The following is a 9698-nucleotide window of genomic DNA, read 5'->3' as shown; positions in this document are numbered from 1 at the left end:
CTATTATGAAAGAATGAAGGCACTGACACTTTAATTAGTTAAACTCACTAAAACACTTAGTCAGACACCATTTGGAACTTACTTAGACATTATTATTTATAGTGACAGTAATGTAGAACGTCGGAATTAAAACATGCATTTGTGAAAAACCATTATCCCATGATGTTCCTTACCCCAAGGAACACGTTCCTCAAAATATCCCATGATCCCATGATCACTGTTAGGCGTGGGAGTGTTTTTAGTTACTGCTCCTTGATTATAGTAACTACTTTGAGCATTACTCGAAAATCAGTTAATTTAAAACATATTAAATATTAAATCTGAAATTAAATTATTTTAATAAAAATATTTATATTTAAAATAAATTCCGTAAAAACCAAATAACATTTTTATTATCTTTTGAAAAATAAAATCTTTTCCTTAAAACAAATTTTCCATAAAATCAGATTTTTCCTTAGATAAAAACGGTTACCTATATTCTAGGCATTATCTTCTCAACTGCCATCTATATACCGTTTTAATGCTTCAACCTAAGTCTAGTTCCTTTTATTTGTTAGTTCCTTTAACTCATTAGTTTAGTGCCAATTCGTCTGTTCCTTACAAAGGAACAAACTATCATTCTCAAATAAAAACTGACACAATTCCTTACCATCTTTACTCGTTCCTTTACAATGGAACTAGAAATAAAACGCCTCGCTTTATTATTCTTGCTCCGGTGCTGCTCCAGTATCAATTAGGGAAACATCTTCACTTAGTCTTCAAAATCCAAACTTGATTTCTTCCTTGACTTAGTATTCTCTTTGTTCCTTTCAATGATACCTTGAAATTCATGCACTTAGATAACTCGTTAGTCCACTACTTAGTCCAAGGCCTTCAACGACGCCAAGGAGGCTTTCAATGAAGTCATTGACACATCCAAGAGCTGGGCCATAAAGGCCATTGAGATGCTGGCAGAACCTGAGGAGGTTCCTCACTTTGAGGACGTTTGCTCTTTCATGAGCGTCTTCGTAGGGTGATCGTGACAGTTGAGGTGCCTCATGTCTTCCTCAATTCTTTGGAAGAAGAGGCAGAGAATGACGCAGAATCTCCTAAGAACGGCCTGGAAATTCCCGAGGACCAACCTTCCGGTTAAGATACTCCTTATGCTGATAGAGTGCCTCTCTTTAGGCTCATTTTTCAATGTATCTTGGCTGATTGCCATCTTTGTAACGTGGTTCCTCATCCACCTAGATTAGTTTGTAATCTTTTTTGGACGAGTATTGAATGAATGACTTTTTGCTTATAATACTTGTCTTTGGTCTGATGGATTAATAAATTTGCCTTATAAATAGGATTCGATTGGATCTATGGACAATCCTCTAACTTTTCTCATAAAGTATAAATGAAACTCGTCCTAAACTATGGACGATCTTCGAACTTTACTCAATTTAATCGAAGTACGAATGAGATTCATCGTAAACTATGGACGATCTTTAAACTTTACTCAAATTAAGCGAATTACGAATGAGACTTATCCTAGACTATGGACAATATTTGAAACTTTACTCAAATTTAGCAATGTACGAATGAGACTCGTCTTTGACTTTGGACGGTCTTTGAACTTCACTCAAATTAAGTAAAGTACGAATGAGACTCGTCCTAGACTATGGACGGTCATTGAACTTACTCAAATTAAGCAAAATATGAATGAGACTCGTCCTAGACTATGGACGATCTTCATTATGGACTATGGGCTTCCAAACTCGTCCTAGAAGAGTATCTTAGAAGTTCTATGGTTTAGCTACTTCCCTCCCTTCATGGGCTTAGCTCTTCCAGGCATTCCGAACGAGCTTTGTACCAAGAAGGAGAGAGGCTAACATAGGCCGAGCCAACGTAAAATTCTCATTTAGGACTAACTTGCAATCCTTGTGTTTTGCGGTTTATGAGCTTACCATGTTCTGGCCGGCTTCCTCGATGAAGCAACGCTCGTCTTGCAATAGGGAGCCCTTACTAGGGTCTTTACTGCTGGGCTGACCTTGCATTTGAAAGTAAAAGCCTTTGCTAAGGCATGCTTTCCTTTTAGGAGGCCATGACGTTTCTCTTACTAGATTTCATCACTATTTTCCTAGCCAGATATGTAATCTTTGTTATATTTTGGTCGGCCTCCTTGAGGAAGCAATGTGCGTCACTAGAATGTTTGTCCCTTGTTGGGTTGAATCAATATTTTTTTTTGTTCTTGGCCGTTGTTGTTTTTTCTATTTTATCTAAGTTAATATCACTTTTAGGCCACTAGTCTAGCTAGTGGTGAAAATGCCCCAAAGTGATTGACTTTAGTACAAAATAAAGAAACAATACAGATATATGAAGAAAGTAGAAATTGTATTACTTCCTCCATTTTTTTACTTGGAACACTTTCCGAAAAGGGAAATAATTAACTACTTGCAACACTTTCTACTTTTGTTTTTCTTTTCTCTCTATCTCTCTCCAATCACATGTGACCCTCTTTTTTTTCTTCTCTACGTCTCTCCTACCCAAATTTTGCATTGGAGTTGATGGAAAAAAAGTTTTGCAAGTAAAAAAATAACGGAGGAAGTATATGAATTTTGTTTGTCTAATTACCAAGGTACATGTATACAATTATAATTCTCTTTTTTGTGTCGTGGCACTTGTTGCGATTACAAACTGATTAGTATTGATGTCTATTGCCTGAATGAGACGTGGTACTTCTTCAGTGTGTTCGAGTTCCAAGTGCGTGGTACTGGATGTCCATCCATATCTTGGAGACGAAAAGTTATACTTCGCACTTCCTGGACTATCAAAAAGGGCCATTCCCAATTTGATGTCATCTTTCCATACCCTTTAGCTCGTCTAACAACTTTCATCTTTCTTAGAACCAAGTCCCCTACTTTGAGTGGTAGTCTAGCAACCCTCTTGTTAAAGTCTCGAGCCATTCGCAACTTGTACAATTGCATTCTCAATAATGCATTACCCCTGACCTCTGGTACTTGGTCCAAGGATGTGGAAAAGGCCCAATTGGCTTAATATATGTACAACATGACTCTCAAGGTGGATTCTTCAATCTCAATAGGCAAGACGGATTCAGTTCCATAAACCAACATGAAAGCTGTCTATCCTATACAGTTCTTGGCCGTGGTTCTGATAGACCATAATACCAGTTGTAGTTCTTCAACCCAAAGTCCCTTGTCATTGTGTAGCTTCCTTTTTATGCCATTAGAGAGGATCTTGTTGAAGGATTCTACTTATCCGTTGGCTTGTTGGTGGGCAACTGAAGCAAAGTGGGCCTTGATTTGCGTTTTATATTCTTGACCAAAGTTATTAAAATCGCGATTCAATATCTTAAAATCTTACGATTTTACGATTCAAAATATGGTAGACGATTCGATTCACGATTCTAGACGATTCTATACATTTCTGTTGACTAGTGAAAACCTCGCAGGTTTAAATCATACTAATAAAGAAAATAAGAGATATATATTGTTACTTATTGCCAATATAGTGGGTAAACAACTATTTTTTCCAATTTTTAGGTCTTTTAACTTACAATTTTAGCATATTCAATGAAGATTGAGTGCAATATCTTGATTATACATGTTTGTAGAATCTTACGATTCTACGATTCGATTATACGATTCGATTCTAAAGGTTGTTTTAGATTCAAAGTAGAATCTCGATTTTAACAACATTGTTCTTGACCATTGTCGAACACAATGGACCGTGGCACGCCGAACCCAGTTATAATGTTTTTCCAAATAAAGCTCTTGATATCATTCGTCGTTATGCCCCGTACTACCTGAGCTTCTACCCATTTAGTGAAGTAGTCTACTGCCACAATGACAAACTTCTTTAGCTCAGAAGCCACATGAAAGGCTCCCATAATATCCATGCCCCATTTTGCAAAAGGGAGAGGGAACATGATGAGATTTAGGTAGTTAGACAGCTTCTGATGCAGGTTTCCATATTTTTGGCACCTATCACACTTCGTTGAGTATGCCAGAGCATCTTCTTTTAATGTTATCCAATAATACCCAGTCCTGGAAGGCTTTTCTCTCAAGGATCTCCCCACAATGGGAGATGCACAAGCTCATTCATGGAGATCCTTTAGTACTTCCAGTCCATCTTCCCTGGTGATACACTTCAGAAAAGGATGATTGAATGATTTCTTGTAGAAGGTTTCATCCCACAACTCAAACCACTTGTCTCTAGCCTTTATAGACATAGCCTCTAAGGGCTCTGAAGGTAGCCGACTTGTCTTCTTGAATTCTATAATAGGCTTAATTGAAAGTGCCCCTCGACTAGAAACATGACTAGTTCTTGCTCAATACTCTTTTACGTCTTAACTTCCCATAATTATGTCCTTGGTACATCATAGTCAGTCGAGCTGGCCAATTTTGAGAGATCATCAGCTTGATGATTTTTAGACCTTTGGACTTGGTGGAGAACAAATTGCTTTAAGGGCTCAATCTCATCCTTGATCATATGCATGTATTTGCTCATCGATGCCGCTTTGCATTCATAATCTCTGTTGACTTAAGTGACGACTAAGAGAGAGTTCGATTTGGCCTAAATCTCTACATCCCCAACTGTCTTACACATTTTTATGCCGGCCAAAAGAGCTTCATACTCAGCTTTGTTGTTTGATGCCTAGAACTGAAACCTTAGTGCATATTCAAATTTATCTCCCTCTAGATATTGACAATGGATGATCCATTTACCATGAGCGTCCAATGCTTCCTACCCTCGGTCGGATCAGAGACTGGCTCCACTATTGGCCGAGTAAGCTCAACTATAAAATCTGCCAAGGATTGTCCCTTGATAGCTTTCCTTGGCTCAAAAGTTATGTCAAACATGTTGCATTCAACAACTTACTTCAGCATCTGTCCTGCATCTTCCATCTTTTATGAAACTTGCTTCAAATGTTGATTCGTATAGACTAGTATACTATGAGCCAAGAAATAAGGTCTTAACTTCCTGTTGGCCATGACTAGTGCCAACCCAAACTTCTCTACTAGTGTGTATCTACATTCCGCGTCCTTGAGCACATGACTCACAAAGTATATTGGGATTTGCACTAACTCCCTTTCAGCGAGTAGAACAGTGCTCACGACCTGAGCAGACACAACCCAGTATATAGACAATTTTCCCCCTCGACTGGACTGACCAACCTAGGCAACTGACGAAGAGGATCCTTGACTTTCAAAGGTGCTTGCTCAGCTTCTGTTGTCCATTCAAACTTAGCTTTTTTCTTAACGGTGGCAAAAATTAATGGTAGTTGTCTCCTGACTTAGACAAGAAATGTCCAAGGGCCGTTAGGCAACCCGTTAGACACTGCACTTCTTTGATCTTTTAAGGGTTGGCTTCTATTCCCCTCTGATCCACTAGGAGTCCTAAGAACTTCCCAGCCAAGACACACTAAAAACACAATTTTTGGGGTTGAATTTCATCTTGTACTTTCTAAGAGTTCAAAAAGTTTCTCTAAAATCACCAACATGGTCTTCTTCTTGCTGACTCTTTACGATCATGTCATCTATATATACTTCCATGTTCTTCCCAATTGTGGCTGGAAGATCGTGTTGACCAGTATTTAGAAGGTGGCCCTCGCATTCCTGAGGCCAAAAGGCATCAACCACCAGCCATACGACCCCTTCTCCGTAATGAAGGAAGTCTTGTCTTGGTCCTCCAGCAACATGGGGATTTGATAAAATCTTGAATAAGCGTCCTTGAAGCTTCGCAAAGCATGGTCAGCTATGGAATCCACCAGCCAATCCAACTTAGGAAAAGGAAAATTGTCCTTAGCGCAAGCTTGTTAAGATCAATGTAGTCTATGCACATTCTCTATGTACCATTGGGCTTTGGTACCATGACCACATTGGCTATCCAATATGGATAATAAGTCTCTCTGATAAATCGTGATTCTAAAAACTTCCAAACTTCTTGGTCGACCGCCTGATTTCTGGCTGGCCTTAAGTGTCTTTTTTTCTTATGAACTAGTTTTAAACTTGGATCAACATTCAGCCGGTGGGCGGCTATGTCTGGATCAATTCCAAGCATCTTTTCAAGACTATAGGGAAACACATCTTGAAACTCTTTGATTAGATTTATCAAAATACCCCTCAACTTAGGGGTAAGAAAATATCCAATCTTCAAAGTTCTTTCTCGATAAGGTTCATCCAAACAAACGTCTTCTAAGGCCTCCACAAGTTCTGGAAGTGTCATGCCCATCATGGTCATCACTTCTATAGACAACCGAGGCTCTTCATTGACAGGCACATGATTTCTTGAGGGTTTTCAGACGTTTTCCTTGAGGGAGTAACCCACGTCCGTGGACTTTCTATGGTCATCCTCAACGAGGCTACTTGGTCTTTCACATTTTCAGCCGTTTTCCTTTGCCAGCAACCTTCGTCTGGTCTTATTTTTCATCTTTCCAAGACGATGGTTTTATATTTATTAGGTAACACTCTCTAGCCACATGTTGGTCTCCATATAAGGTACCAATCTGACCACCATCACATTCAAATTTCATGAGCATTAGATGAGTAACAATCAAAACTTTAGTATGGTTTAGATTTGGACGTCAAAGAATGACATTGTAAGCTATCAAGTCCTAGGGACGACCAGGAACTTGATGAACAAAGTCTGGGAGGCTTCATTCTCCTACTCGGACGGGAAAAGTAACTGTCCCCATGGGGTGGATAACTCCTCCTCCAAACCCAATGATCGGGTGGTGGATAAGGACTAAGTTCTTCTCATCAAACTTCTCAATCTAGATAAGCAATCTGCGCTACTAATTTCTGTCGAGCTTCCGAAATCAATCAGAATTCTTCTTACTCACAAATTTGCTATCTTCATTTCCACAACCAAGGGGTCATCATGAGGGGTTTTCAGCCTCCCCCGATCTTGTTCACTAACTACTACTTTTGGGAAGGGCTCGAACTTTATCTAATCAGTTAACAAAATTTGGTCGAGCTCCCTGAGATAGTTTTTATGCCCCCTATTAGTTGGTGCTCTAGATGCAAATCCTCCTAAGATGACAAGTACAACATCCTCGTCAATGCTTTCATTTTCTTTCTTCTTGTTCTAACGATCATCCTTCTTTTGAAACTTCCTTCCTCCTTTGATAAGTATGAATCCATTTTTCCTTTCCGGGTTAAATCCTCCAAATCCCTCTTAAGGTGTTTACATTCGTTGGTTTCATGACCATATTCAATGTGAAAATGATAGTACTTTCTCTTGTCTTTATTCTTATAAGGAGTCTTTATTTCAGCCGGAGCCTTTAGCCTATATTGATCCTTTATCTCCATAAGAATGGAGTATTGATCTTTGCTAAATTCAATAGGATCAGTTGAAGATTCAGATTCTCTCCTCTTGCCTCACCTTGATGAAGTGGTTGTGGAGGTTATAGCACAAGATTAAAGCCTTTTTAAGGTTGCTTTTCTTTGGTTGAGCTACCTTTTCAGGCTTCTTGGACTTATGGTACTTAGCATCTTCATACACCGGTACCTCAGTGGCATATGTATGAATGTTTCGGCCTCTTTTAATGCTTCTGCAAGAGTGGTGATTTTCATTTTTAATAAGATCAAACTTAAAACTTCTTGGCCTCAACCGATCAACCCCCCTGATGAAGGCGTCGATGGCCACACCAGCATTGAGATCTTGAATATGCAAGGCTTTTAGATTGAACCTCTTAATAAAACTTTGAAGGGCTTCTTATGGTCCTTAGACGACCTTGCTGAAAGGCATGCTCGTCTTTTGTTCTTTCCAATCGGCTACAGAGTGACTAGTGAATAACTAACTGAGTTCGATGAAATTGTTAACTTCTGTAAGGGTGGATATTGATAAACCACTTCTCAGCTACTCCCTTCAGGGTAGCCGGGAAGTTCTTGCACCAAGTAGCATCATCTACTGCTTGAACGTACATCTGATGCTTATAAGCGGATTGATGATCATCTGGGTAAGTTGTTCCATCAAAAGGCTCTATGGTTGGGAGTTTAACCTTTGGGAAGGGGGCGCCTCAATGATTCTGGTCGAGAATAGAGTCGACTAATTAATCCGGAGGACTCCCAGCTGTCCCTCAATGGGTATAAACTTCTTATGTTACTCTTTCAACACGAGATTAGATGAGATGTTTGCAGGGGCTGGACGCCTATAAATCATTGGTTTTAGTACGGTTTCTCCTATCTTGGACGAGCAAGATAAGGGCCCATACTTCTTCCTTATGTTTTAGACAATGACCTCAAAGAAAGATCTCTCAAATACGGTGTGGACCCTGTGGCCGACCGTTATAATGCAACCGCTTTCTTTGCCTCTAAGTACTCACAGGCATGTGTTTCCATTCTATGTCCATTTGGACAAGCATCTTTTTGGGTGCTCACTCCCTTCAGGCTGTCATTCTCTAGTTGTTCTCTTAGAGGATTCCTGATGAGTAAGTCGGCTTGGACCTGGACGATTCTCTTGGGAACGCCCTCTAAGAGGAACTAGCAGCTAGATCTGGGTTGACTTGGAAAAACAGCATGTTGTTCTTGATCTGTTCCTGGACGACTGCTACCATCTTAGTCTGAAAGTCATTCAAGACGTTCTCCAAATGGGAAACAGTCAATGGACGTTTAAGATTTTCCTGAATAACTAGTTCACGGCTCTAACCAGGGACATTAATAATAGACGGAGGTTTGTCCCTCCCTCGAGGTGGTCTCTCAACATCTATGGTATCTTCAACTCGAACTTAAAAACTTCGATTCCTTGCCACGTGGACAAGTGACATTTATTCATCGTTGCGTCTCCCCCCAAGCGGCGCCAAATGTTGAGTGGTACTTGGCCAGCAAGTAAGCTCCTATCCTTCCCAATATATTTCAATGAAGACTTGTGCAACGATATTCGAATCTTGTTAACCGAACCTAAGCTTCGTTCCTAAACCTGCAAAACAAGGGACCGACCCAGGAAGTTCAGGCGGTGCTTCCCACTATGAAGCTTAAGTAAGGTTTCAGGAGTGAAAAGGAAAAGTAGAGAGAGAAAGTGAGAGAGAATTTCTATAGAGTATATGCACACTGTTCAAAAACAATTACCTTCCTCTTGATTTTTAGAGGCTATTTATAGTGTTGGGGTCTTCAATGCTGTCATTTGAGGTCACTCTAAAATAGGGGCACCTGCTTCGTCAGACAATTAGACATTGACACGTAGCAGACAACGATTGGATGGTAAACACCAGCCAATCATATGGAGCCATTTTTTGGGATTTAGGCCCTGAATATTCTTTCAGGCCAAAAGGTTGGCTTTTATTCTTTTCTTAGTAAAATTCAAATTTTAAGCCTCTTTTTACTCCTTTGGGGGGGGCACGTGGATGCTTCTGATGGATCCACGTGTCTCCTAGAGAGCCGTTGATTTATTTAGGCTACAAATCTACAGTGGTATTAGTTTTAGCCTCTTGCATATAGTTTTTTTGTCATAATAATCAGATTTATTTGAAGTATATGACTAATTTTAATTTGATTAGGGGGAGGAATTAAATTATGAAATGATTTAATTTAATTGGAATGACTAAATGGTCATTTAATTTGGTTAAATTTTGACAATAATGGCTGAATTTTTTTCTTATTAATTCGACCTAAAAAAATTTTGCAATTCGAAAATAGTTTAGATTGGCCGGAAATAATTTTTGTAAGTTTGACCTAATTTTCGAATTTAAAAAAATTAAAATGAAGATTGCT

Source organism: Beta vulgaris, chromosome 6 (genome assembly GCF_026745355.1).
Source record: "Beta vulgaris subsp. vulgaris cultivar EL10 chromosome 6, EL10.2, whole genome shotgun sequence".
Lineage (NCBI taxonomy): Eukaryota > Viridiplantae > Streptophyta > Magnoliopsida > Caryophyllales > Amaranthaceae > Beta > Beta vulgaris.
This window is presented reverse-complemented; position numbering follows the sequence as displayed.